Source organism: Lepisma saccharinum, chromosome 1 (genome assembly GCF_977018435.1).
Source record: "Lepisma saccharinum chromosome 1, izLepSacc3.1, whole genome shotgun sequence".
Lineage (NCBI taxonomy): Eukaryota > Metazoa > Arthropoda > Insecta > Zygentoma > Lepismatidae > Lepisma > Lepisma saccharinum.
In genome coordinates this window covers 101,884,026-101,910,494 of record NC_139229.1, presented here as the reverse complement: position 1 = coordinate 101,910,494, position 26,469 = coordinate 101,884,026, and positions in this window count along the sequence as shown.

Below are 26,469 nucleotides of genomic sequence, written 5' to 3'. Positions count from 1 at the left end.
CAGAATGTTCAAAATTGAATCTTTTTTTTACATTTCGCGATTTCGCGCATCGCGAAAATTCAATGTCCCTACCCGTGGCTCTATAGCCCTGCAAGGGCCTTGGCCTAACTCCCGACTGCCAGTCTCCCTCCCACAATCCTACCAAGAGGTGTAGAGATCTTCAACAGGTAATGGTGTGACGTGGGGTCAGCACGTCGAACCCTCAGCCGTTATAGAGATTTCTGGAACCGAGTAGCTCACTCGTAGCTCCCCAATTGCCTCACGATGGTGGGTTGCCAGCGGTCGAAAACCCACAGACTGAACCCAGGCCGACTAGAACCCATCCCGCCCCGCAATCGGAATCCAAAGCACAGCGCTTCGCTCTTACATTGGAATTATACGAACTCCCATATTCACATTCACATCATAATTCACCTATGGTGCAAGTGTATAATACGTATGGAAAAGGAATTTGAAGCTGTTACTAAACTTTGAAATCCAATCCAAATAAATTGTCGTTAATTGTTGTGTTATGTTATAAATTCAAGTGCAAGACGTATATATCAACAGGTTTTTCAGTTTTTAAAAATATGTGAAAGAACAGTGTTTTTCAAAAAGTGAGGGCGTGTGGTGGCTGCATAAACAATCTTCAGAAAAATAATGATTTTGTGCTGAAATATGTACGGAAATTAAAGTTCAAAGTGTAATATAATTAAAGTGGTTTTTATGTTACTAATTTACGAAAGAAAATTATTTTTTTTACGTCTGCGTAAAATACAGCTTTTCTACGCGAAGTAAATTACTAGTAAATTAGGTGTAATTTACGTAAAATACGTAAACAAGTCAATTACTTTGCAAACCTGCTCTTGGGACAATTGTTTTCCAGAATTTTGTAGCAGATTTGTTTTTGATATATATATTGCATGTACGTATTTCTCTACAGATTTAAAATAAATATTTTAACTGAACATCAGCCAAAAGGTTCTCTACTTCCCTGGGAGGACAAAGTGCCCGACCCAGGCCCCCCCACCCATAAGTTGGATTGCAAGCTATACAGGATGTTCATAAAGTCCCGGTACCATTACAAAAACAAAGCTCGGAAACTACATGCAATAGAACAATGGAAAAATTCCAGCCAACCATAATTTTTCAACAAGATGGGGCACCCCCTTATTGGTCCAAGGATGTTCGAGGTCTTCTGGATAGGCCTTTCCCTGGCAGGTGGTTAGGCCGTGATGGACCTATTCCCTGGCCACCGCGCTCTCCTGATATCACACCCTGGAGTTCTTCTTCTTCTGTCAAAGATTGTGTTTACCGCACTCCTGTTCCAGATGTTGCTACCCTAAGAATAACGTACGGAGAGTATCCTAACTGTTACTGGTGATATGCTGGGGCGTGTATGGGCAGAAGTGGATTATCGCCTTGATGTTCTGAGAGCAACTAGAGGGGCGCACATTGAGGTGTATGGCATACGTGGAGAGTTGTAGCTCATTTTGCAATCATCAGCATTGTTCTATTGCACGTAGTTTACGAGCTATGTGTTTTTGTAATGGTACCGGGACTTTATGAACACCCTGTATTTCACAGGTAAGAAAAGTGCTTAACTTTTCAATGGTAATTCAATAAAGAGTGATATGGGGAATATAACTAGGTATACATTCAGAAAAACATGTAACGACCCGATCGGAAGTCAGCGGAGTTGTTAAAACGTGGCCGTACAGTCCAATAGTACAAGTTACTTTCACAGCGCACATACTGATAGTAAGCCTGAGAGAGAAGTTACACAGGACTTGCTTAAAGTTCATTTTTACGCTGTGAGAATATTCCGTACATTGGTGGAGTGGAGACAGGCAGGTATGTTAGATGACAAAATTGCAGACAATTACATGGGAGCAATTGTTCACAAATGTCAGTGTCGAAAGTCAAAACTGAAATCCATTTTATGCACGAATAGGTTAATTCGGACTAGACCGGGGTTCACCAGACTGCTCGATGCAGGCACGTATCCAGGAATTCCTTTCGGGGGGGGCTCAACACCATTTTTTTAAGGGGTATAGTAAGAACCTCGCAATTGCATGTTCAAGACCAGTGGTGGCAATTGGGTTCCAAAACGATGGGGGGGGGGGGTGCGGAAGGCGTTGCAAGGAAAGTTTACTTTCTCTTGGTAGCCAAGGCTTAACATTCATAATGTTGAGTGAGGCAAAAAAATAAAAATGGGGAGCAACTATCCCTTAAATCGTTGCCACTGTAAGGCTATCATTTTAAACAGAACGTGAAATCGGAACATTTCTTACCACTCGACTCCTCTGTTTCCATGCATTAACATTGTGTGCCGGAACCATCTCAGTATGTGTGTTTGTCCATTTCTTCTCATCAGGCATAAAATCATCTATGGTGTCTTTGAGTGTTTTTACGAAGCTGTTACACATGCATAGGATGGACAATCCACTCGACAACGCGAGATTCAAATTGTGGGCTGCGAACTGGACGCAGACAGCTCTCGAATATTTCTCTCTGATTCGAGCCTGAACACCACTAACGTGTCTTGTCCTCCCATGTTTTCAGCTCTTATAAAAGCCGAAACCCACCAAATTGTGCAGATTCAGGCCTAAGCACTCACAAGTGTTCAAAAATGCCTGTCACAGCTTCCGCTGTCTTGTCATATATCTGCACGAAACAAAGGAAGTCTTCTCGAATACAGGTGGATCACGAAACAATTAATGCACAGTGAAAACCCTTCCGTTCCCAACACATCTAATGTTTCGTCTCCCAGTATGATCAAATGCTTACTCATTTATCTCCAGTGACGTGCCCAAGGGAGGGTTGGTGAGGTAATAACCCCATTTGACCCAGTATTCCTTTTTTAAAAAAAGAAAAAGAAAAAAAAAAAAGGAACGTCAAAGTCAGGAAAAAAAATGCAAAATCAGGACTGACCACCAAAAATAGTATTCGTAACCCCTCTTCCTTCCGAAAATCCTGGGCACGCCTCTCTTTATCTCCGACACATTTTTTAAAATCAACTCACCAGAAGTTTTTATCATCGTATTGGAGATTGAAGTAAGATGCGTTCTTCCTGCAGGTTTGGATATGATCCTTTAGAATGCTGTCGTCTCCCTGCCTTCACACCTAACCTTAACAAGGCCCTAATTTTCCATCCTTGTGACTTGGATTTTCAAGACTTAAGGTTTCAAACCGAAGGGACACGCGATACATGTTGATTGGAATGGGCCAATCAACAGCAACGTTTCGCACCGTAGCTACACAAAAGGCCGCACAAACCTAATCTTCAGGCGACACGGTGTGAAATCTCCCTTATTAGGCCACTGTCATGGTCACCTCGAAGTAGTAGCTCTTGTTGACCACAGAAAAAAATTATCCTCAACCGGTGATAATGCTCCTCAGTTTTCTTCTCTCTCCTATATTTTGTGTGCTTGTTCACTATACAGGCAACACCTTACGATTTGATATACACATGACATGTACAGTGGGATCCATGAGTATTACCCTGCAAATTGTCCACGACTATTTTAATTAATTTTTCTCTTACATCCTATGTGTTTTAAAACGATGGATTGATATGTATGCTGGTGCAGAAGTTGTCAACAGCTTGTTTTGAGTTTTATTTTAATTCTTGAAGCTCTCATTGCTTCAAATAAAGTGCACGAACATGGTGATGGACAATTTGCAAGGTACTACTCATGGATCCCACTGTACTATGTAGACATTTTATCGAAAAATCTGTTGAAGTCAAGGATGGCTCAGTTGATAGAGCCCTGATTTGGGTCCTGGTAGAGCCTGCAATTTCCACCTAAAATGTCTACATATGCAACATCTTCTTGCTTTCTCTTCTCGTCATTCATAAAATTTTCGGCAGTCTCTTTATGGTAGTTAAGTGTTTGAATGTGTTTCGAACCCAGTAGGCTTAAACAAAAGTATTTTTTATACCATGAAATTCTCGGACTGCATATACGAAATTTTGTTCTGGCAAAACTAAATCATCACTCAAAACTTTGATTTTCAGTTGATCTATGCAGTTTATTTCTGTTTTAATAAACCACTCCAATATCCGGTATTGCTGAAATAATCACTTTAGAGAGAGAGAGAGAGAGGTCTTGATCTCTTCGGCCCTCGAACCGAACTAGCACTACACTGAGGCCCCGGAAGTTCTGCTGTCGTCAATGTCTTCATTTTCGAATCACTATATCTTATAAAGCAACCAGAGGACGCTGACTGATCACCAATCGACTGTATGAATTGTCACACTTACCTCTGAAATCTCATTAATCGATTCTTTGTACAGATCAACCGAAAAATTGAATCCGGGTATTGATATCCTCATTATATTCTAGAACGTTCCGCAGATAAAACGATTCGTTAATATCGCCAGTAGTTGACTCCTTCTCTCATTCAAGAACGTACCCTCTCCCGCCTTCCAGAGATTAGAAATTACAACGAATCGCCCTACGTGTGGCGCTATATTTCTTGTGTGGCTTCCAAATGCTGACAAGTCTCTACATAGTGCTCAAGTGCGCTGCGACAACACCGAAAGCGCAAGAAAAGTTTATGTGCAATATTATCAACAACAGGGTTATAGAACATTCTTAGTCTTGCCTCGATAATTGTCTATCTCCTTAAATTATCGTTACATTATTCAAAAAGCCAAAAACCTAATTTTATCTAGTGTAAAATAAAAAAATTCCTGGGGGGGCTCGAGCCACCTCAACCCCAGCTTGGATACGTGCTATTAACAATAACAGGGTTATAGAACATTCTCCGTCTTGTCTCGATAATTATTTCTCCCAAATTATCATCACATTATTCAAGAAGCCAAAATCCTAATTTTATCTAGTGTAAACAGAAAAAATTCCTGAAGGGGGGCTCGAGCCTCCTGATTCCCACCTTGGATACATGCTATTGACAATAACAGTGTTATAGAACACTCTCCGTCTTGTCTCGATAATTATTTCTCTCAGATTTATAAATTTATTATCTTGACATTATTCAAGACGCCAAAAATCTAATTTTATCTAGTGTAAATTGAAAAATTTCCTGAAGGGGGGGGGGGCTCGAGGCACCTCATCCCCACCTTGGATACGTGGTATTAACAATAACAAGGGTATAAAACATGCTCCGTCTTGCCTCGATAATTATTTCTCTCCTTACATTATTTTCACATTATTTAAGAAGCCAAAAACCTAATTTTATCTAACGTAAACTGAAAAATTTCTTTGGGAGAGGGTCGAGCCCCCTGTGCCCCATCTTGGATACGTGCTATTATCAATAACAGGGTTACGGAACATTCTCCGTCTTGCCTCGATAATTATTTCTCTCCTTAAATGATTGTAACATTATTTTATTTCACACCACAAGAAACCAAAAACCTCATTTTATCTAGTGTAAACCTAAAACTTTCGGGGGGGGGCTCGAGCCCCCTAAGCCCCCCTCTGGATACGTGCCTGGCTCGATGGATGGAGCGGAGCTACTTCACTGATTTGAAAATACGTGGCGAGTTAACAAGGGTGGTTTCAAATTCTTATAATTTATTTGTACTAAAATAATTATTTTCAGACAGGCTGCTGAGAATAGGTGTGCCGAATGGGGGTTCACGATAGTCAGAGCCCTCCTTGCCTTTGGACTTAAACTAACTTGAAAGAAAGTATACTAGATTAATATAATAATTTAGCACTATTTCCAAGTCCATAATGGGATTGACAATACTTTTTCAACACCTGACGCCTCCTCCCATCCTCCTTTCTCCTTCAAAATCTTGCTTAAAGCTTTCTGTTGCCTTGATCTGCTGATTGGTAGGTATATCAGACCACAAAAATTTATCTTTCTAGCTTTGGTCTATTTTTTCAGCTTTGCTGAATAATGGCCTATTTTTTTTGAATTGGTAAGCGTGGGATTGTCAATGTTATGATTTAATTGAGCTTGTGACTGAGAATGCTTCTAGTGCATTGCAGGATTATTCTTATTATTGCTCTTCCTTCTCGATAATTTGGTGTGCCTCAAATGGCACAACTTTATCTAATATATATATATATATATATATATATATATATATATATACACATATGTAGATGGCATAATATAGTACAAACGACTTAGGTAATAATAAACGTATATCAGAATTTCTTTGAGAAACTTCCGATGCTTTAAAGTAATTTATTAATTAATTGTTTTATTAATTTATTAATTACACACACCAAAATATGAAATTAGGGCTAAAGCACAGCCGCTCATTATCAACACCTAACTTAAATTAAACCATTTTCATATTTAGGTAGTTTAGTAAAATCCATTCCAACCTGATTAAGTTACCAAAGCTTCGTAAAGTCAGGAAATATTAAATTTTGCATTGTCCATGAACAGCATTTGATCTATGAAATGTTACTAGTTAGCATCGAGAGAACTCTAAAGATTTATTCTACTTATGTTCAGGATTTTCCGGGACATCGATGAGCTTTTGAGACTTGAGAGGAATCAAGACGAATCAAATACAACCTCATTAGTATGTTCGTACAATCGACACGGAACTTTTCTACGAGAAGCAACCATTTTACAGTCTTCCACATTTCCCACTTCTACGAATTCTAAGTTCTTCAAATTTCCCACGTGTTGGTTTCTTAACGTTCTCCCTTTCTCGCTCTTTACTTCCCTTCGCTGGTTTCATCTCCAGCCTATTCTTTCCATTTACTTTTCGTTGTTCTGCTTGAGTTGCAGAACTCCGGCTAATTTTCTTCCAACTCAGCTTTCTATGTGGGTGGGGGAGGGAGAGAGTGGGGGGGGGTAATTCTAAGGAAGCTTTCAGACCGAAGAGACAAGCAACACGGTAACCTCCAGTCTTTAGCCGTCCTCCGTGGCGGAATGGATATCCCAGCGCGCTGTGACACCAGGGGTTCCAGCTTCGAATCCCGCCATGGGTGTTATTTGTGAGTGTTCCATCATATCATCATTACTCATTCTCAAGTGGTAGAAAAGCAAGAAACACTAAATAACAAAAGTCAAATTGAATCATAACGCGAATCCCGGCCTAAGCAGGGTGTTGTTTATTAGTGTCCCTTCATCTATCATCACTCATTTATCTATCATCACTCATCCTCATCGTCGAGTCAAAAGTTGCAGCAAAGCGACGCTAAATACCAAAAATCAAACCAACATCCGGTTTGCAGAAAACCATTCACCGCGCATGCACAACGAATCTAGGACAATTGCGATGGCGGACAATTGCTACGAAGCCAAAATTACGGACAATTGCGACCTAACCTAACCAAAGGCGCCACAGAACTAATAATGCTGTAGAAGGTTGAAACAACTAAATAAATTGATGGCTTGGAAGACCGCGCATCCAAGAATTCATGATGTTCTGGCCGGCCTCAAGAGCCAAGCAGAAGGCATCAACATCAAGTACATGCGGATGGAACTTAATCTAGAAGGTCAGAAAAGAAAGAAGCGTGACGAGAGAGTTGGGAAGTGTATTCGCACATATGAGAAAACGGGTCACTTCAAATGGTGGTCTGTTGGCTCTAGTCCATGTTCAAAAACTTGATTGAACCAAATTCCCAGCCAAGTTTGACGAAACACTTTCGTGCTGACAAGAAATAAAAGAAGAAATAAAAGTTATAACAAAAATACGAGAATGAGGAAATAGTTACGACTGACAATGTGCAGAATAACACTGGTTTTAAACATGCCAAAGTGGTTGTAATGCAAGTACGTTTACAAGCTACCTTGCCAGTCTCAAGCCTGGAGAAAGTGTGAGAGGAATCAGTGTTCTATTTGAAAATATCAATATTTCACATAATTCTCTTGTAACAGGTATTGTACGGGGTGTTAATTCACCCTTCAATTTGATAGAAGATTTAAAATGTCATCGCAATTGTCCACCCGCCTTTTCACTTCTGTGTTCATCGCAATTGTCCGCCATCGCAATTGTCCGGCCTGCGCAACTACCAGACCGAGGCGACACGATGCCCTAAAAACAAGTAAATATCATAATTGTACAACAATAAATATCAATTCTCAGCTTTAAGAACAAATTCCAGAGGAGAAACAAAATAAGTATGACAACATTTTTTGCAAGTCGTTCTCGCGACATTCCACCCTTTCGCAAGCTAAGTGCGTGTGGATCGACTTAACAAATGACATTCATTAGTCTTCCTGTTTCGGCCATTTGAATTCCCAAGAAATTGCTTCATAGAAGAAAAAGATAAAAAATATTAACATTAATATAAACAATAACTAATACTCTAGTTAAAAGGATATGGGAATAATTGCTAATTCATCCCACACAAAAGATTGATTGGTTGATTTGGTTTATGTTACTTCGCTTTTGTGTCACTTTTGGCTAATTGCGAATATGAGAATGAGTGATGATATGATGAAATACATGAATGGGCACTCACAAACATCCATGCCGACCGGTATTCGAACCCGGGACCCCTGCACACAATAGATACTAGTAAAAAAAACTAAAATATTACTACGCTTTATATTTTTTAGTATAATTTCTTTTAACAAATTAAATTTTATCAGGTTATTACAATTGTACGTCCACTGATTGAATGTGCTAGTGGATTGTGAAGGTAAAAAGGCAAGAGAAGATGGATGAAGCAGAAATGTGAAGAAATTGAGGAACTAGTAAAATGGGGAGGATATGATGTATCGTGAAGCAAACTCTAATGACTGTAAAGAAGAAATGGAAAGCAAGGTGGATAGAAGATGACAAAGTTTCCGAAATCCCAGACAAACCACGAATATTCAAATTTATGCAGAAGAGCTATTCGACAAAATAAATCGTCCGGACACTGTACTGTAGAAAATGAAAGAGATACATATACCTGATGAGAAAAGGGTTCCCATCATGATGGAAGAATTCGAACAAGCATTAAGGAAAGTGAAGAATGGAAGGACAAGAGGAGTGGATGAGATTCCTGTCAAGCTAATCAAGTGCCTGGGTGAGAAAAATATTATCTCACGCCTATGCAATGGAATCTATGAGAAAGGACACTAGCCCGAAGCCTGATCGAGTTCCTACAGTGAACAAAAATAACTTCAGGAAATGTACTGAATTCAGGACAGGATAAACATCATGATATCGCACTCAGAGAAAATTTTCCAGAGTGTACTAATTGATTGATTGAATTTAAGTTTTTGCATGCGTGCCTCCACTGGGTATCGAACCCGGGATCCCATGATTACAAGGCGACGACGCTACCACTGCGTCATCGGGGATAATAGTTTGGTTTCAGGAAGGAAAGGGTACATGAGATGCAATTGGGGTACTGCGGACAATCGAAAGATTGGATGAAAGTTAAACAGAAACTGAAAAAGATTGGCCCGGATAAGAAAGAATCTCTATACGAAGCAACAAGCTAAAGTAAGAGTAGGAGAAGAAATGGCAGAGGAAAATCAAATTGGGAGAAGTACGACAATGATTCTGCCTATCATCTACATTATTATTGTTAGTCAAGAACTGTTTCGGAATAAGGGAGGGGTAATAATAAGGGGAAGAAGAACGAAATGCAGAAAATTTGCGGACGACATGACCTTGTTAGCAGAAGGGGAAAGGACAGTGAACAGTATGTTAGAAGATTTTAATACCAGGTTCGGGATGGAAATAAATGTGATCAAGACAAAGCCAATGGTTATGATGACTGACAAACCAAGGAAAATTAACGTGAGCATTCGAGGTCAAAGTATTGAAAAAATTCACAGCTGCAGATACCTGGGGGATGTATCATAAGCAGGGACATGAGCTGCAGTCAAGAAGTCAAAGTGAGACTAGCAATGGCAAAAGAAACCTTTAATAGAAGAAGCTAGTTTTGTTTACCTTTGGACGAACAACTAAGAAGAAGACTAATGAAGCGTTTTGGTGGAATGGAGTGTTGTATGGCGCAAAAACATAGGCGCTAGCTTGTGACAGACAAACTAGCAATAACATTGTGTAGGCAAGAGTTGGTTAAAAAAGAACAATAATGGAAGTGATCAAGGAAAGAAAAATAAGTCTGCTGTAACCCTGGCTAAGAAGAAACTGCCAGACGCATTGGAAGGAAAGGATCCAGGGAAGAATAAGATTTCAGTTAATAGATAATATTAAATTAGCTTGATCTCAGTAGACATGAAGCGTAAGACGCAAGATAGGAATTCCAGGAGGTTGCAGTTAAAAAAAACCTGCCTATTAAAGTAAAGAACAATGAATTAATGAATGAAACGTTTGTTTTACTTCACAGATATGAAGAATACAATTATGAATCCTGGGGAAAGAACAGTGTTCGAACTTACAGGTGAATTGATTCAGTTGTTGTTAACTGAACTCTGAAGTGCTGGAACAAAGAAGAATGAAATGATTCAAGGGAGAATCAAATTAAAACCTTAATTTCTTTTTATTTCTTATTTAATAGATTTCTCTATGTAGGATTGCACAAGTTTGTTGTATTTTAGCACAGATCTATTGCTGCTCTACATATATTTTCAACTTTTGAGTTAGTGCCTGTATACCTTAAGAAGAATAAGTCATTGGAGTCGACGTGCAGTCACTTATGAGCCACTACGAAGGCCTCTCCACCAATCTGCCTGCGAACTGAGGCCATTGTCGAACTTTCTCCTCCATTAGTAAACTTGCTGGTGTGGTAAGCATCCACAGAAATATTGAATTTTAGTTTGCAGAGATATTTCTGTAAGTTTTAGGCTGACAGAGGGCAAGAAACCACTCCTCCTCACTGGTGCATGTATAGAAGGCGCCATTTTTAAAGTAACAAAAATGGCGTTTTGAAGCTCACTTGATTAGTGTTGCAGCCTTGAGGTCGTTTTGTAAATAACAGTTGATGACTAATCTAAATTTCAGCTTTATACAGGCTGCCCTATAATTTTCATTGAATTTTTAAGGTTTTCATTTGACTGTTGTAATATTTGCTCCATTAGGACCATACCATAGTGGGTGGCGCCTGGTTGTCGTAGAGCACACAAACTGCCACCACTGAAATCTCTTTTAGTTTGTGATTGTGAACATCAAGAAAGAAATTCTAAGAATAAGAAACTGAAGAACGTGTTAGAATGTTGCCATTACATTTGACACAAGAACTCCACTTCCCTTAAGAATAAGATATTGCACAATTATTGCGTCCCTGTGCAGTGATACACAGAACGAACGGAAGACTGGATGTGTGCAGCGGGCAGATAAGACAAAAGGAACAACGGAAAGAAACGGATCAGCAATCAAGAAGATAAGCCTTGAGACAAGACCCCTGCCGATTCCACCAAACAAAAATTGCTTCGTCGCTCCCCTACAAGTTGGATCTCCCTCCCAACGTAAATCTCTTAGTTTACTCAGCCGATAAGTCGGATGATAGACTGTAGACGCCAAGGAGGTGACGTCCTCCCTTTCACTATAAATACAGCCCAACAAAGCACCAATTTGGGAATCTAAATTGCTCGTTAAACATGCTCCCATTTATTGTCGCCGGGTCTCGTCGGGACGCCTACAGCGCCTCCCTCGGACGGTTGTGAAACCACCGTGGCTGTCTCATTTTACTAACGTCGCCCCAGGAGAACTTGGGTTTTTTATCTTGTTCTACTGTATTGCTTTCCTACCCTCGCATCCATCGGGACATCTTATTCCCTTGTCGACAAAATGGTTATCGGGATTCATGTACATGATTGCATGGAAGTGTTCTGCCTGCATTAGTAATGATGAAAAAAGCATGTCTTGCATTTCTTATGTTGGATTCGAGGTTGAGTTATGAAGGGCATTTTCCTTCCATCATTTTCTAATAGTGAGCCACAGTCTGTGCTTTGATTTGTTAAGAAAGAGAGTTCAACTGAAGAATCGTAAATTGTTAAAGCTCTAAGCCGCGATAACCTGACTGCCATGCGAAGACATGGGTTCGATTTCCTGGTGTGGACGATATGGTGTGATATTTTTTCTGACAATGCCAATGAATAGAGCGGCTCTGGAACCTACTACGCAACCTCAAATCAATGGGTACTGAGAGGGGGGGGGGCAAGGGCGGCAGAAGCATGGTGCTTCTCTATGACCGAGGTCGAGAATGTGTGTGGCCCTACGTCCACGCAAGCTATTACAGAACAGAGTAATGCATGTAAATTCTTGCTTTCTACAAGTTCGCTGACTCTTCATCGTTTCCCGTTCGATTTTGGCACGGTTAAGACGACAGACTACTCGAATTAGGACTTCACACGATCATCATTCATCGTCATGGTCGCGATTAACCCAAGAGTTAGGAAAGCAATTTAAGAACGATTAAAGTTACGATAAAACATCATCGTGCTTCCCATCATATTATAGCCCATTTGATATCTCGCATGACCACCTTTCCATTTAAGAAAATTAGTTGACTCGAAGATGGCGGCGGTCCTAGCACCATGGCCTAGAATCGGCCCGAGATGTTTTTATCTTCCCCTCGCCCACATCATGTTTAGGAACATTGCATTGGTGTGTGTCAGCCCGTTTCTTTCATACAGATGGTTCCACAATGTTGGCGCACCCTGTATAATAAAATATTAATCCTCATCCCACGAAGAGCCAATTCCATACACACTCATATCCGCACCCACATGTCTTTATACTTCCGTCTAGTATTGTTTATATCATCTTGCTTAACATTCCATGTACTCATGTATTTTTTTTTTTTTGCAATTCATCTAAATTTCGCCGACTCCATGGCGAAAATGGTTAGCACAGCGCGCTACGACGTCAGGGGTTTCGGGTTCGAACCTCGGCTTGAGCATGAATGTTCTTCATCAATTTCATCACATCATCACATCCAGTGGCGACTCGTGGCTTGTTCGGAGTGTAGGAAGAAGTTATGGTAAACCGAGGAAGGTTTGAAAAATGGGTTCAATTACATTCACACGTCTTGCTTGTACTATCCATTGCATTTAGAATGTTAGCTGCAGGCCTATGCTCAAAGTATGGCAAGAGGCCCTTGCTCCTCACTTTGAACTACGAAATATTTAAATGTGGACCTATAAAAATCAACGAAAATATCATTGACGATATTTCAGATTTTGCAAGATTTTTATATTTTCTTCCCCCTCCGTGTCGTATGGATTGACGATAATAAAAAGTGTTGCTTAAACTTCGAAATTATGCTAAATGCTTCTAAATTGTGGTAGGATTTATTATTAATTATTTAATTTTTTTCGGATAATTGTAATTCTGCATCCGCTTTTCTAGAGTTTTGAATTTGCGTTACTTATTTTTAACAGTTATGTAATAGTGTAAATTCCCCTTCCCCCAGAAAAAAAATGTTTAAAATGCTGCAACAAACGACGTGGGTTCAACATCGAACCTAAAAAGGTTTGAGAAAATTGTTTACCCCAACTTTCTACAGATTTCCTACCATAAAATCTCCTGAGGAACTAAATCGGGCAGGATGAAGAAAAGATGGGGGTTGGTATCGCTGATTGAGGAAAGTCTTGCTGGTTCCTCGATCCTCGCCGATCTTCGTAACCTTTCCCCATTCCCGTGCACTGGCCCTTCCACCCCCTACCCATCTGTCTGTAGGATGACCCGAGAGGTTCACTCTTGGCAGTAGCTAACCTAGGCAATTGTACGTACATTGCGCTCATAATTTTATAACACGCATTAAACTCCTAAAAAGCAGAGCACTGGAAATAAGTAAAAGTGAACGGTAGGAAGTTCCTCACTTCCTACATGGAGAAATCGTATCATGAGACATATTAGGGATTTGTTTGAGTAGGGCTCCACACATTCTATCAATTTCGGCCATGTTGGGAGTGATATGATCAGCACCACTCTCCGGCCGCCTATACTCCCCAGGGTTGGGCCAAGTACCCATTTAATTGAGGCTGCATGAGCCCCAGAGCCGCTTTAAGCGGGGAAAGACCGGAAAAATTCAGACCTTATATCACTCACCCCGGGAATCGAAGCCGGCTCGCCCGCGTGGCAGCCAGACACCCTACCGATTAGACCACCGCGGCTCCTAAGAAATAATAATAATGCAACGAAAATTACGATACTATTGATAGTATCCTTAGTTTTGGGAAGACCTTGATATTGTGATGTACAGTCATGCAAAAAATTACTTTCCACATAGAGCCTTAACACCAGTAGTCTTACGGGAGAAGATTTTTTTTCCTCTACCGTACATTGAATATCTAAATTCTTGTATCCCAATGCACACGTGCAAATTTAACCAGGAACCGAAGACAATGCACTTGGTGACACCTCCCTCCTCCGTAGAGCCCCAGCTGCTTTGAAAAGAACTTTAAATAGCATGAAATGGATGCCTTTCGCGCGCTTTAATAGACTCGCTCACGGAACCGTCGACTATCATTGTGGATTCAGAAAGCGAGGTCGTGAATTAGGAGACAATGCATCAAGAGAATTCAGAACGAGCTAATTATCCGACTGGATGCGCCGAGAATCTTGGCCCGAGATAAGGGAGCGATAAGGGAGCATTATCTGGGAAAGTAGCGCAATAATTCCGAATCTTATCTTGCCTTCTACATCACGGGGCTAACACCTTGGGAACTTCCGCTCTCCATTCTTCGGCTTGAAAGTAGGTGGGACTTTGGTGGCAGTGTGGCTAAACCGCATGTGATTTCTCCAATTCTGGTTACATATTTCAATGATCATAACGGAACTGTTATGAAAGTTAGCAATGAACTTCTTTAAGGGGAAGAGTGACCGTTTCGCACCAGTTTTACATTTATTTAAATATCGTTGGAATGGGCACCGCTACTTAAAAAATAATGAAATTAAAACTTTTTTCTTTCTTTTTTTTAAATTAAAAAAAAAACGGCTGGACAAGAAAGAGTGATTCTTCTCCATGTTGGAAGCAGTTTCCCGCCACAGTCTCGAAAACCCTTGCCGTTTTTTATTCATTTTCTGGTCTCTATTTCTAAATGGTAGCCATGGTTTCGTCACCATGCCTACTTCAGGTGACGCGGAATGATACATTTAACGAAGGCCACGTTCGCGTCCTTCTTACATCTATCCCTTCTCATGCTCCTGTCCTAGTTAACCTATTGGTACAACACAGGGACGTTCATTGAATTATCTACACAATCAGCAAACCAGACTGACGAAAATTGTGCTAGTGCCTTCGATAGAGGCAGGATTCTGCGAATTGAGCACTTACACAAATAGCCCAATTTTCTACTAATTCAGCCAATATATGAACCAAGCACGGATTTCATTTTTCACTAGGTTCACATTGTCAAAAAAAAAAAAATACTACTGCATTGCTCTATCTCAAATGATCCATTTCTTTTCTCACCAGCGGGGCGATGGAATGCAATCGATTCATTTGAAATTCAAATTGGTTGTGGACTAATTGCCACACGCAGTTTATGTGATGGGGGAATTATCAAGGGAGAAAAGGGTTTTACATCTGTTTCGAATTGTGTCGAACATGTTTTCAGAGTGACACAGTAGGATTTGTTTCCATTTGTTTGCCATTGTTCTATCCTCTAAAGAGAAGTACTTAATGCGCTACTTTCCTTTCTAGGACTCATCTTGGGTACCAAAAGGACCTAGCAACTTGGCCATCAACAGGAAATAGCAACGAAGCCATCGACAATACCTAGTAACGGAGCCATCGACGGAGCCTTGCAACGGATCCATTGACGGGGCCTTGCAACGGAGTCGTCGACAGTACCTAGCGACGGAACGGAGTCGTCGACAGTACCTAGCGACGGAACGGAGTCGTCGACAGTAACTAGCATCGGAACGGAGTCGTCGACAGTAACTAGCATCGGAACGGAGTCGTCGACAGTACCTAGCAACGAAGTCATCGACAGCACTTACAAACGAAACCATCTACAGTAATTAGAAACGGAACCATTTTCAGTACCTAGAAACGGAACAATCGACAGTATCCAGCACCGTAGCGACCGAAGAACCTAGTAACGGAGCCATCAACAGAAACTAGCAACAGAGTTGTGATAAAAAACTAGCAACAGAATCATCAACAAAAATTGACAACAAAGTCATCAACAAAACTAGCAACGGAGCCACTGCCAGAACATGGCAACGGAATCATTGACAGTATCTAGCAACGAAGCCATATTAACGAGTGCAGAAAACGGACGAGAGGACAATTCGAGCGACAGTAAAGAGGTCTATATGTCTAAAGAAATGAATACAAAGAAAAGTTCTGTTCAAGGGCTCCACGGTTCGATACCCGGTGGAGGTACATTGCACAATTGCTTGGGATCCCACTTTAAACTGTAGGTCGAGTCACGATTAACCTATCTATGCATAAAATGGACTTAAAAACAAACAAAAAAATCTTGTCGAATAATTATATATTTTTTTAAATAATAAGTTAAATAGGCTATTTATTTTTATATTTTACACTATGTCCATGTTCAAAAACTTGATTGAACCAAATTCCCAGCCGAAAATATCAATATTTCACACAATTCTCTTGTAAGAGGTATTGTACGGGGTGGTAAGTCACCCTTCAATTTGATAGAAGATCTAAAATGTCATCGCAATTGTCCATCCGCCCTTTCACTTCTAACTGCGTTCATCGCAATTGTACGTCATTGCAATTGTTCGCCATCGCAATTGTCCGGCTACCCATGTACATGCCCTTTCGTAAGTTCTTCCAAAGACTTCCCATCTCAGATTTCAAAATCTTCAGTAGGCTGCGAGTGCTTTATTCTGTTCAATGAGGTAGGCTAATTACTGAACTTCCGTGTCTTGCTCCTTTAATAACCTGCGAGTTTTACTTGAAAGTGGTTAAATCCAGCACGAGAGAGAAGAAACGGTAGGTTCACTGCATGATAATTGCCTCCACTCGTTAGGGAGCCAATAGGAAGATCATCCAGGCGTGGGAGGTCCCCAACCACATTGCGTTCATTCATCCCAATGGATTTGTAAGCTTCCTTGATCTTAGTTAATTAATACCTCCGTGTGTTTTTGAATCTTGTAATGTGAAGGAGAAGAAGACGTTACAGAAGCTGCTCCTTGACATTTCAACCCCTTTCAATATAGTAGAAAATATTGTTAAGACAATGGTTCCAGATGATTTTTAAATTGTAATGAAGACATACCCACCTACACTCAACATCAATTCCAACTCAACAGCAAACTCATTTTTTGTTTCAGATTAATTCAAGCTAATAAGGAACGTGCGTAAATTCAAAACTGTCAATGCGTTCGGTAAAAAATGCAAGCAAATTCCGAAAACTCTTTTCCAACGATGCAGTGGCTGCCAAGATTAATAGATAATAGTTAATGGCCATTGTAATAACAATGAAGCACTAAATTAAACGGTGTGACTCAGTTGTTAACATATGCAGATGATGTAGACTTACTGGAGATGATATAAATACAATTAAAAATAATGCTACAATACTTTTCAAAGCAGCTAAAGAGATAGGTTTGGAAGTGTTAGGTGATAATCAAAATCAAATTATTGCTAACAACTCGTTTGAACCAGTTTCCAAATTCAAGTAATTAGGAGTAATACTAACAAATAAAAATGATATTATAAAGGAAATAGAAAGCAGGCTTAATTCAGGAAATGCATGTTACTTTTCTCTTCATAAACTTTAGTCTTCTCGTTTAATATCTAAGAAACTAAAAGTTAAAATATACAAAACAGTAATTTTGCCTGTAGTATTATATGTATGCGAAACTTGGTCCCTTACATTGGAAGAGGAACATAAATTGAGAGTATTTGAAAATAAGATCCTTAGGAAAATATTTGGACCTAAAAGTGATGAGGAGACAGGTGAGTGGAGAAGGTTACATAATTTAGAACTACATAATTTGTATTCATATCCAGACATTATTAGAATGATTAAATCAAGAAGACTGAGTTGGGTGGGCAGGCCATGTGGCACGAATGGGGGAGGAAAGAAGAGTTCACAGGATTCTTGTTGGAAAACCTGATGGTAAGAGACCATAAGGAAGACCAAGACGAAGATGGAGGGATAATGTTGAGATGGATCTAAAGGAAATTGATAGGGATGGAAAAGAGTATATAGATCTTGCTCAGGATAGAGGCAGATGAAGGCCTGTATTGCTGCACACATGAACCTTCGGGTTTAAGAAGGCTAGAGAGTCATTGTAATAACATTAAATCTACAGCAAAAACAATGCTTATAATTAACAAGTGAAGCGTTTGATATAGCTATGCAAGGTAGTATTTGAAGGTTGCTAAAGAGGGAATCCCTCCCTTCTGGTTTATTTTTGTACTTGAGTGGGAGGGGATAAACTATGTATATAATTTACATACGGTAATATTCCGAAAAACTAAATATGCTGACCAAGGCAGAAATTTATTTTATTATAAAACATAAACTAAACGTAACGTTTCAACCTTCTAGCAAGGTCTTCTTCAGACTCTGCACCAAGTACCATATAAAAGAAGAACCAGAAAGAGACAAGATTAAAACAAGACCAGCAGCCATACTGAAGAAAGAAATGGAAAACAAGGAAAAGTAGATAATTTGAGTCAAAAAGAAATGGAAGGGATGAAGTTAATAAAGACAAGAAGTGATGTGGTGATAGAGCAGGCAGATACAGGAGGAGCAATTGTGGTGATGGAAAGAGAATGGTACGAGAGGAAGTATGAAGACCTAAAAGAGAACGGATATGAGGAGATTTGTGGAACAGAAGAACAAACTATATGAGAAAGGGTCATACAAGACTGTAGGAGGAGAGGATTCAAGAAGTGCATAATGGAGGCAGGAAGACTACCAAGATTCAAAGGTTTTCCAAAGATACACAAAGAGGATATAAAGTTGAGACCAGTAATGGACTGCAGAAACAATATTTTGGAACCCTTAGAAAAGAAATTAGAGAAAGTTATTGAAGTGTTAGTAACACAGCAAGAAAGCAGAGCAGTTAAGAACAGTGAACAAGTGATGGACCTTTTTAAAAGTACTTAAGTTGAATGAGATGAAGACGACAATGTTTAGCTTAGACGTGAAAAGTATGTTCCAAAGCATCAAGAGGGGACACGTTTTGGACATTGTTAAATAGAGAATGGGACAAGAAATTACAGGAGAATGGGATAGTGAAAGGGCAGTGAAGGCGCTGGAAACCATTTGGAATAATGGTTACAGTAAAATGGGGGATAAAATAATGTTAATGAGTGAAGGACTGAATATAGGTTCTAGTTAGCCCAGCATTGGCTGAATTGGTTATGAATGAATGGGAAAAGAAAGTGGTAGAAAAAGGAGGTGATAAAATGATTCTGTTTTGCAGATATGTGGACGATTGTTTTGGCATATGGAAGGGAACGAAGAGACAGCTCGACATATTCGCCAAAGAAATACAAGATGGAGAAAGAGGGATATTGTTGGAACTCGAAATAGAAGAAGAAGACAAGATAATCTACCTAGATATATTGATGAAATGGAAGAGAGGACAAGAAATTGAAACCGCTTGGCATCAGAAGAAGTGTGCAGCAGGGGTATTCTGGCACAAAAGAAGTGATGTAAGTGAGGTGACAAAAATAAATTTTATAAAGAATATGGAGGACAGAATCAAGAAAATATGCACGAAAGAATGTAAAAAGAAGGCAAAATAAATAGCCTATGCAAACAGCTGGAAAAGAATGGCTATGAGGAGGAGGATAGACTGGACATAAACAGAAGAAGAAAGAAAAGTGGCATGGGAGAATTGGAAGAGAAAGAAAAAGAGAGGAGGTTTGAAATAAGGAGTATGGGGAAGACCACAGAAAAGATATGCAAAGTGCTTAGGAAAACTGGCATTAAAACTTACAGGAAGGGAGGGAGGGAGAAGCATCATAAGAATAGCGAAGAATGCAAACAAGAAAAAGGAAAACAGAGAAGAGGAAGGGATTATCTACGAAGTGAAATGTAAAGAATGTCAGAGTGTGTACATAGGAGAAACAAAAAAAGAAGCTGAAAGACAGGTTGAAACAACATAGGGATGATGTACGACTTAAGAGAGAGAGAAATGCGATATTTAAACACATGAGAGAAACAGGATATGATACAGAGTGGGATGAGGCTAAGCAGATAGGAAGGGAGAAGAGAATAATAGTGAGAAAATGGAAAGAGGCCAAGGAAATATAGAAGAAAGGTGAAGAAGACACAATGAACTGGAATGGGGGGGGGGCTGAAGATAAACAAAAAATGGAAGAAAGTGTTAGAAAGAGTGGAAAGGACAAGAGAGAAAGAGGAGAAAAGAAGGAAGAAGAATGAAGTAAAAAAGAGCGTGAGATTAAGAGTCCAACCACATTCCAGATGAAAGAAAATGTCGAACATTTGTAAGGTGTGTTAAATCTTGGAAATTAATTGTATTCACTGATTCATCCCCGTGAGTAAATTGGCCACTTGAGCAACCAAATTCCGAAATCCAGGAGATAATTATGAAACACTCTCTATATCTCTCACAGAATGTTTGTATATTGTTCGAAGCCCCGTTTTTATAATAATGTCCACGATTAAAGTGGAAGTTCAAGTAACGGAAGCATTTCATTATGTGAACGACAAACACACTCCTGAGCGCTTTACAAACACATTGTCCGAGAAGGCGATCTTTCTAGATGGAAGCCCGCCTCCACCTGTTGATCACTCATCTGACCCAATCGATAATGTCAGGTTTCCATCCATCGGCGCTCAACTCCTAGCCACTCTCATCTATAGATCAATCAGTATACGTTACCGAAGAGCAGATATCTCCATTTCCCATGTGGTCTCAAGAGACAAATATTCCAAGCGAACTACATCTATTGATGGGGGATCTCGTTGATTTCCGGTACACTAGGACCAAGGCTCTGGCAGCAAAGGTAAATTTCCACCTCTGCTAGGGATGATTTTACCCCCTCCCACCCCATTCTGAATATTGTGAAAGTAGCAATATGGACTAAGATTATGAGCAATAAATACTAACAAAATTTTAAGTAAATGTTAACGTCAGTTAAAAAGTAATAAGATTAATAAATGTTATCCAAGAAGTAAAACCTATTAGATCTACCAGACGCTTCTAGACTTGAGTCGAGACCACAATGAGCATATGGATATTAGATACGAGACTTTGAATCATTGATCGAGAATGTCCTCTTGTTCGAGACTTTATTTAATTAGAATAACCATGTAAACATGTCGTCTTATGTGAGGTAAATAATGTTTTTAGTTTGTTTCGATAAGCTTTATTTGCCGACGAGGCCGAGAGTTTAACTTCGTAACCGAAACGAAAACGAGACTGAATTTTAGATGTCGAAAGAGGTATTTGGAAGTCGAAACTCGTTTGAGAACAACATATGCTTCCTCAGTCACGAAACGAAAGGATGCGCTCGGTGCTGTTCTTTATACAAAGAGGGATGCGTGTAATTAGACCAGTAGCCCATGGAGCTGCAGTACGTCTGAAATCTTCATGTTTTTATGGAGGAATATTCAATGCAAAGTCCTGTCTATTTCTGCTTGTCCAATAAGAGGAGCATCTTTCAAATTGCCCTCTATACCAAGTCCCAATATCTCTGGAGCAGGCGAACGAAAACAAGTCTCTGCGCAAGTAGTAACGCGAGACGGCTCCACCAATGAACACGTGAGAGGAACGGAATTGCGTGGAGGGGAGAAAGCGACTGCTGTTACCAGCTTTCGTAACAGCGTGTACTGCTACGCTCTGCCCACTCGATTTCCTCCTCTTCTCTGACGCTATGCGCGACCTTGCTCCAGAGATATCTGGGACAGGGTATAGTACCCGGTTGCTTCCCCACCATTAACGAAATCCTTCCCCTCCAAAAACTAGCCCCTTCTCCGCCATTAGAAAGATATTTTTCCATTAGCACGAACCTTACTGCAAATTCCTGGTTCCTTCGTTGGGCACAACTTCATGAACCAGCCAACACCTTTGATATACAGGGTTGTAGATAATGTTGACAAGCCCATGGCTACATAAGAAATTATGGTATAGTACAACTGAACATGCTGGCTCAGTTCAATAGGTTCAAAACTCAGCATTACTTCATAAATACTGCACATCACTTCCCATTCTACAATTCACATTGAGCGCCTCCAGGGTTGCTCAACATAGTAGCAAATGCTGACCTGCTACGTCACACAGTTTTATGGCCTTTCCTGGATGCAAGAGTTGAGAAGTAGCGAGAGTAGCGACGTTCCAGCTGATAACAATTGAAAATTGCATTGCGTTGCCTTGTGGCGCCTGCAGCGAAAATGGCAGGGCGTGTTGGGCTGTTGAATACGGTGCCACTATTCACGGATTATGAATAGATGATGACATACGTATATATGGATGCTATTTTCCAAATGAAAGTGTGTGGTAAAACTCAAAGTAAAACATGAGTAGATCTAGATCTGTGTCTAGAGATACAATTGGGGGGAATGTTATATTCCTAATTTGAGAGCTTTGGTTACAACAAATTATCTGTGGTTACAATTTACTTTCTCCAAAATAATACTTTAATAACCATGGAGAAGTGACATTGAGTGTAGAGAGGTTGTGGCCAGTTTTATTTAAGGATATATATGTTTAAATTAAAGATTATTTTCGTATAGGAGTGCAACTTCGACACAACACTCTGCTTTTTTGTGTGTGTGACCTTATTGGTTGTAAACCTTTGTTAAAACACTTATAACATGCGCTACACTATATGCGAAAGAAAGATTAATTTCGAGAATGTGCTTTGGAATGGGATCATTAATCCTCAATAGTTTCATGCCATTGTTAATAGGCCGGCCCCCGTGGTGGAGTGGCTAGCACATCGCGCTACGCCACCAGGGGTCCCGGGTTCGAATCCCGGTCTGGGCATGAATGTTTTTGAGTGTCCACTCATCGATTTCATCATGTCATCACTCATTCTCATCTTCGCAAATTAGCTAAAAGTGGCACGAAAGCGAAGTGAAATAAAACCAATCAATCAATCAATCAGCCATTGTTAATAGGACAATAATAAATACGATTTACGAACAGTAATTTGATTTGAATTTTGTTTTTTATCGTCGCTTTTCTGCCACTTTTAGCTAATCGCGAAGGTGGGGATGAGTGATGATATGATGAAAGGACACTCACAAAGAACGCCCAGGCTGGGATTCAAACCCGTGACCCTGGCGTCATAGCCACGGAGGTCGGCTTACGAACAGAGATGTTAAACAGTGAGTATAAGTTGCAAAATGTGTGCAAAATTGTATAACGGTGTTTTCAACGCAATAATGTTTGATATAGTTTAAATTATGAATTACTGAATATGCTTTCGTAGCTGCGAAAAGAATGTAAATTAAAGCAATATAAATAAACAAGTACGAACATGAATATGCCTCAATATGTTTAGTTGTCTTTATGATTAACTTTGCATGATCATCGTTTAAGTTATTGTAATACCACCCACATTCCAATGGATTTTCAAATATCACACTTCTAAAACTGTGCATTTCTTGATATCACGCTCCCTTGAAAACTATGTATTTCACACATGAAATGGCCTCGATACATGATGCCAATCTTTCTTGCAAAAAGAAGCTGGACACGTACTTGAATAAGGGACATTTACAAATAGCATCCCGGAGTGGTTAACACATCGCGCTACGACGCCAGGGGTTCCGGGTTCGAATCCCGGTCTGGGCATGCTGTTCCTTGTTGAGTGTTACTTCATCATATCATCACTCATCCTCATCTTTTCGCGATTAGCCAAAAGTGACAAAAATGGAAAGTAAAATAAATTAAATCAATCAAATAACATCCATGCATATACCGGAACTCGAACCCGGAACTTACGTAGCGAGGTAAAAAAAGTGCTCTAGACCTTAAGCTGGACACGTGTTTGCAAGAGCATGCTCACCCGTTTTGCCAAAAATATTAATGTGAACAGTACCTGGGTTCATTACTTTTTATAACTGCGTTATTTGGTTGGTATTTTTAAATATACCTCAGTTGAAGCCAGTGCATAAATATCCGTTGGCAGATGACTCATTCTCCGAGAATATAGTGGCGAAAAAGTTATTAAATCGGATGCGCGACCTAAAGGTGCGCTTGGGCTACATAATCAAACTTGCAAGTATATACTTTTTACTCCGCGCATCTTAGTTCCACCGGCCCATGTTGCAACTAGCAGACGACCACAGACTTTCAGACGACTGTTGACCGCAGGTATATATAGCGAAGGAATTTTATGTTGAGTGAAGCCGCGGTTGCTCCTTCTCAACAACAGGGTAGCATGCGCCTCTAGGGTTCTTGCTACTCAACAATGTTGGGTTGCTGAGTGATCCTGGAGGCGCCCATTAACAACTTTTAGCATCTACAGGTGGTATTCGAGGAATACGGTAGCGAGGTCTATATCCCAGAATCCGAGTGATTCGCAAGTAACAAGGCCATAACTCCTCTCGCTTGAGCGGCATTTGCATGTAAACACCCAGTTCCTCTCAGGCTATATCCATCTCCATGCCACACATCGCTACCGCCGGCTGTATATCTTAATTTTCCGCGTCGTCGGTGATGTTCGAGGACGGCGGCAGGATTTGGACAGGCGACGGAATCTGAGAGAATAGGTTTTTCAGCATGTAGTTCATTTTTCAAACGGCAATCAATGGTGCGGAAGAATGTATCAAAGCCGTTCATTCTGCATTCTGCTCCATTTTTCAGGCGTACAAAGGAAAACTGTGTTTTTCCTTTCTTTTTACGTTCATCTCTTTTTTTATGAAAGTGAGATGTATGTGATGTATGCATTACACATGCGGCTCCTATCTATAACAATACATAAAACATTATTATAATAAGCCATTATAATAAAGTAATGTGTTCTGTGACATGGGCGTAACTTGGGACCTAATTTTGAGGGGGTAGAATCAAACTTGGCCTAATTTTGACTGGGCAGAATTAAACTGGGCCTAATTTTGAGGGGGTATAATTGAACTGGGCCTAATTTTGAGGGGGCAAAATTAAATTGGGCCTAATTTTGAGGTGGCAGAATTAAACTTAGCCTAATTTTCAGGGGCAGAATTAAACTGGGCCTAATTTTGAGTGGGCAGAATTAAACTGGGCCTAATTTTGAGAGGGGCAGAATTACGCTTGTGCGTAATTTATAAGGGGCAGAATTAAACTGGGTCTAATTTTGAGGGGGTATAATTATGCTTGGGCCTAATTTTGAGGGGGCAGAATCGGCAGATCATACTTGGGGCTTAATTTTGAGGGGGGTAGAATCAAACCTGGGGTTTAAGTTTGGGGGAAGAGACTCGAAAAATTTTCCATCCAATAAAAACAGCATTTAGGATTAGTTGCTAAATAACTGTGACGTTTGCGAAATTACAAATATTACTCTTTATTACTCTGCTCCTCAGGTCCCCTAACTTGTAAATTTTAATATACATACCTGAAAATTTTGGAGGCGCAAGTGCCCCCTTGCCCCCGCTACGTTACTCCTATGTTCGGTGGGTTTGATTGGTTGATTTAGTTCATTTTACTTCGCTTCTCTGCCGCTTTTGTCTAATCGTGAGGATAAGGTGAATGGTGATAAGATGAAATTGGATGAAGGGACAAACACATACAGACAGCTCACAATTGAGGCCCTACATAGGATTATACTGGCCATGGGTACAGACTGTTTGCAGCTGTGCGCACTACTTTGTTCGGTCCACTCGGTTTCTCCCCTTCTCTGCCGTTATGCGTGGCCTTGCTCCACAGATTCCCGAGACAGGGTGAACGTCCCAGGAGTAAAAATGTGAAAAAAGTACTCTTCTTCGACGTCATGTCAGTCTGTCCGTCGTTGTAAATTTCCGATATCTCGGAAACTATAAGGCCGATAGAAGCAAAATTCGGTGGGCTGATTGACATACCAAATAATAGCTGAATGTAATAAAAACCACTCAATCAACCCGTCCGTCTGACCATGGGAGGCAACAATCGTTCAAAAGTGATCCATCTATATCTTTGAAACTACCGAAAATGAAGATCTAAAACTTTCCACACATGAAATCGTAGTAAATGCAAGTTGAACATTTTGTTAATGCTTCAGTATTTCCCAAACCACTCGAATTATTAATACGAAATTTGGTGGGTTTGAAGAACAGTGAATTCACTGTTTATTCCACCAACTCATCCGTTTGTACGTTCTAGTCAACACTCAAAACCAATCGATACCTATCGATTTCTCGAAAACTGCTAAAAATAGAAATTGATTATTTCGTCAACTGAAATTATACCAGTTGCTAGTATCATTGTATATTTATTATCTAGATCGACCTGTCCGTACGTCTGTCAATGGTAATCAAGAATTGACAACAATCGTCAATATATTTTGTGCGTAAAATGCCAATAAAGGTAATAATTGTAATTAAACTTTTGTTATGTGAATTTTATTATTAGAATGCTATAAAAAGCTAAGAAAACGTAATTTTCTGTAATAAAATCTGCTTCAAATGGTAAGTAATTATAATGTAAATTATCCTCATTACCAACTCGTTAAAAATTAATAACTGTTAAACAAGTGGGATACGCCAAAGCATTGATTAGTATCGTGGAGCACACTGCAATTACGTACTAAATGCAGCTCCCTATTTTATTCA